Here is a 4,883-nt window from a genome sequence, read left to right as displayed (position 1 = left end):
TATGCGTTGGTTATTGCTTTTTTTTTTTTTTTTTGAATTGAAATTATGGAAATTTTAAAAAAAAAAAATAGTGTAAGGTTTTGTAATTTTTTTTAGGTTATTTTGTTGTTGATTAATAATAAGTTAATTAATTGTTAGTAGTAGTACCGACGTTAGTATATGTGTTAGTTAGTGTTAGGGTTAGTTTTAGTAAATTAATTATTGTTAGTGACTTAGTGTGGGTATTAGTGTTAACTTAGGATTAGTGTTATTTAAAATAACTGTTTTCAAAAACAAGATTATTTATGTATTAATAGTTGATTATTATTAATGCTTGGTGTTAATATATTTTTCTCAAATGCATCATGTTGGATAGTTAACGTCTATATTAGATTCATTCTGTTAGGGTTAAGTACAATTTTGGTCCCTAAGGTATAGGTCAAAAAACTTTTTTCCATCTCGAACTTTTTTTTGCATACAAAATCGTCCCTAAGGTTTAACTTAGGTTTAAAATCATCCTTATTTTGGGGATCGAAATTGTACGGAGGTGGTGCCAGAGCAGAGACAGAGGTGGATCGTAGACAGCTTCTTGTTCTTCCCTTCCCTCTTCTTCTTCTTCTTCTCTTCTCCCATTCGCAGGAGCAGAAACGCTTTCTTTCTCTTATTTTTTGCTTTTTTTTTATTTTTTTATTATGAATAATTTGATCTAAAATTTTAATATTTAAGTAAAAAGAACTATTTGAAAACTTGGTTTTAAATTTTAGGGACGATTTTGTATGTAAAAAAAGGTTGGGGACGAAAAAAAATTTTGGCCCATATCTTAGGGACCAATATCATACTACCCATTCTGTTAACTGTGTTTGAAGCTTTAACTTGTGTTACCTTATGTGTTATGTATTTTATATTATTTTTTTAAAAAAATCAAAAGAAATTTCTATGGATATCTAGTATCCGCCATTCCCGCAGGCACAATTAAATAGGAATCTATAGTAGGGATGGGACAAAAGGGGGCATTTTCATAAATGAGAATGGAAGGTTGGAGAGAGGTACCTTCTTACGGACACTCATTGCCATCCCTAGCGATGATAACAAAGAAGATTCAAACAAACTTTATCTGATGTTAGATCATACTAAAATCGATTTTAACATAAGATAAAGAGGACTTGAAAGTTGTACTCTTGAATCATAATGAAATGCCTGGAAATTTAACTACTAATATTGTTTAGAGAGAGGTCTTTAAAATGATAGGATCAGGATAAAAAAAATATTTCAATTTAATCACAAACTATATATTACTATCGATGAGTAATTATTCTTTTTTTCTTTGTGACATAAAACCAAAAAAACAAAGAAAGAAAAAAAGATAAAATAGTAAGAAAAAAATAACTGCTAAAGAAGGCCCATCTCTAACAAACGCAACTGAAAAAGTACTAGAAGAATTCATTCGACCAATTCTACAGATCTCAAGACTCCATGTTTAGTTAGCCAATCTGGTGGCTTATTTGCGTCCCTTTAAATCAAGCTGAACCTAACACACCAATTCTGCTACAGTTTCAGCTCAAATACCTTTTTTATTAAATCCAAATTCGCATGAGATTGGGTGATTTCCAATTATTCATCGAGAAAAAAATTTTACTGAAATCTATCTCACACACAATTTAAGTAACTTACTGATTCCTTTTAAAAATCAAATCACACCATATAACACTTAATTTTGATTGAAGAGGATTGTTGATCTTTTTAATTAAATCCAAATTTGCATGAGATCAAGTATTTTTTGTAACACCCTCACTATTAGAATGTCACGCTTTCAGCTGCGCCATCCTAATAGCGAGAATATTATGACGACTTTCATATATATAATAAGAAGCTATGAGCCTTTAGCCCAAATCATATTGTTCTTCTCTTTAAAAAAACGGAAAAATACTTTTTAAGAAATAAAACAAACAAGCATAAACATGTACAAAACTTCTTACTCAAGTAACTTATACATATTATATACATACAAATCATACAACTGCTATCCCTCTTACAAAATTATAATATTAATGGTGAGGGAAGAATAATAATAACTAAACTAATACATTCATATCGCATAAGCTAAACTCAAAAACTCTTCATAAGCTTCTTCGTCCGTTTCCTGAAAAGAAAAGTCTGTAGGGGTGAGAACATCATCCTCAAAAGGATTCTCAGTAGAGGATTTTGAGAATTGTCATAAGAAGATATTATAAATAAAAACTATTTTCAAAACATAGTGATTTATCAATTTGTTATTCAAATCTAAACTTCGTATTTCTCTTACAAAAATTCCATGTAAAATAACATTTTAACCAGAACTTATCTCTAATCCAGTCAAGCATGGCCTCCGACCCTAATTAAACCAAACCACTATCACCGTTATCACCAATTCACCATCAAATACTCAAAATAGAAAATCAACCATAAGCACAAGCAGATACAAGGCAAGCACATTTAAAGAACAAGTACAGCAAGTATCACATTTACTAGTTAAACATAATTTATCAGATAAACAAACCAAAAGAAACAAGCACACACAACCAAATGCAAATATGCAAACAAGTATGATGCATGCCTAGTCCTATACAGGCCATGAGCTCATGTGTCGGTTTGTTGCCTGATTTTCGACAATGGTCTTGAGATAAGCGTCTCGTACCGCCGTCCTTATCTCAGCCAACATCCCCTCCATGAGCGTTACGTATCGCCGTCCTCATGGGAGAAACTTCCTTTCGGTCTCTAGTGAGCGTTACGCATCACCGTCCTCACTGAGCCATAACCTTTCTTTTGGTTTCCAGTGAACGTTACGTATTGCGGTCCTCACTGAGCCGTCCTTATAGTGTCAAGTGAGCATTACGCATCGTCGTCTTCACTACACATTTGGCACTAAGACCCAAACAGCATTCAACTCTATTTTAATTTTTGTCCTCTGCTCTACTGTGGCAGAAATTCCTTTCCTTAATAAACCGAATTCAAATCATTTTTATTTAAAACCAACACCAACTTCAAAACCATTTCAGGTTTAAACCTCTTTCAAAAAACTAAAAAGAATAATTTATTAAGTAAATCTCACGGCAAAGTCTCGAGACTTTAGGGAGGACGACAATCAAACTCGTTCTTTAAAATTTATAAACTCCTTGAATCATAATTCCTTAAGAATATAGTTCTTTAATTAAACTCAAAACATAAAGTCTTTTTTAATGAGTAAAAACTCAATACATAATCTTTTCTTAATAAATCACATTCAAAACATAAAGTTTTTCCTTAATAAATCAAACCCAAACATAAATCTTTTCTTAATAAATCAAAAACCAAATAATACAATTTCTCAAGTCCAACTTTTTTTCTAAATATTTCAAACAAAGTCTTAAGTTTCATAATAAAATTTCGACAGCATTCTCCTAAAACTCGGACTTTGCCACCTTTTTTGGGTCCCAACCGAATCATTCTCAACCTTTTTTCAACCATTTCCAATAACTCGGACTAATTCCAATATCAGAAATTATTTTCGATAAATCATTAAAACTCGTTCCCAATATCTCATATCGTTTCAAATGCGGATCCATTTTTAATATCAAATTAACCTCAAACTAAAAAAATCATTTTACATAGTATTTAATCAAACTGACTTTCTAACCCAATAATCAGAAACTGTCACAATTCAATCATCATCATAATAATCTTAAATCAAGTACAAAAGTTAACTAAACATCTCCAATCAATCAATAAACCATTCAAACTAGCATTTATATTCATTCTAGGCAACTCAATTCAATTCATAAAACTTGCGAAATCATAAAAATATTTTTTCTTATTAATATCAACTTAAAACAGTTCTTAGTAGTTAATTAAGTTTAAGAAATCGCCCTACCTCAATTTGACGAAACTCGAAAGCTATAAAACGCGTCAACAAATTCCTTTTTCTCCTGGCCCGCAGCAGCGGCAGCTTCAATTGCGACTCAGAATAACCGGAACTCGACCCTACGTTACCAAAACCTCAAAATTTCTAACAAAATATAACAGAATACTAATTTTCAAGAGTCCCGGAATGAAAACACATACCATATCAAAGGAAAACGAATGAACTAAACGGCGGTAGCTCTGGCGGTGGTTCTGGTGGTCACAGCCACGTTCCTGATGACCAGAACGGCGAAGGAGCAGCTCAACGACGACAACGGCGGCGCTGGTCCTTCCAGCTCCACGGTCAATGACAGAAGCAGCCCCAGAGTACCTTTTCATCGCGCTTCTCCCTGTCTCCGCGCGCTTCTCCCTGTCTCCGCGAGCTTCCCCCTATGGCGGACCATCTTCTCGCCGACGTCCTCCAGCGACAACAACATGCAACTCGCCGACGGTGACCAGGCATTGATGACGGCGATCCCCAACGACAGCAGCGGATTCAATGGTGATGCAGGTCCGATGGCAGCGACGGACCCGACTTCAACGCGGTAGCTCCCTCTCTCTCCTCCGTGGCTGGACGGCGATGACAATGGTGGTGGCGGCGGCAGGCTCCGCGACGGCTCCCTCTCTCTTTTCCCTCCTTCCCTTCTCCTCTCTTCCCTGCTTCTGATTTTCCTTTCTTTTCTTTCTTTCTTTTTTTTTCCTTTCTTTGCTTTCTTAGCTTCAGCGTGTGTGTAGTTTGTGTTGTGTGTGTATATCTGAGGAAAGGGGAGGTGTGACGGTGGGTGAAGCGGTGGCTAGAGATTAGTGGGTTCAATTTGGAGATTTTTAGGTAGTTTAGATAATTTTAATAAAATTAAGGGTAATAGAGCAAATTTAAAAAAAATAATTTTAATCCAACACAAATATTTATAAAAAAAAGCTATTTAATTATCAATTTTATTTTTAAATAAATATTAATTTAATAAAAATTGAAAATGATTGAATTAATT

The sequence above is a fragment of the Arachis ipaensis genome, chromosome B07, assembly GCF_000816755.2.
Source record: "Arachis ipaensis cultivar K30076 chromosome B07, Araip1.1, whole genome shotgun sequence".
NCBI classification, from domain to species: Eukaryota; Viridiplantae; Streptophyta; class Magnoliopsida; order Fabales; family Fabaceae; genus Arachis; species Arachis ipaensis.
The sequence above is the reverse complement of the archived record's forward strand: the minus strand, read 5'-3'. Positions refer to the sequence as shown.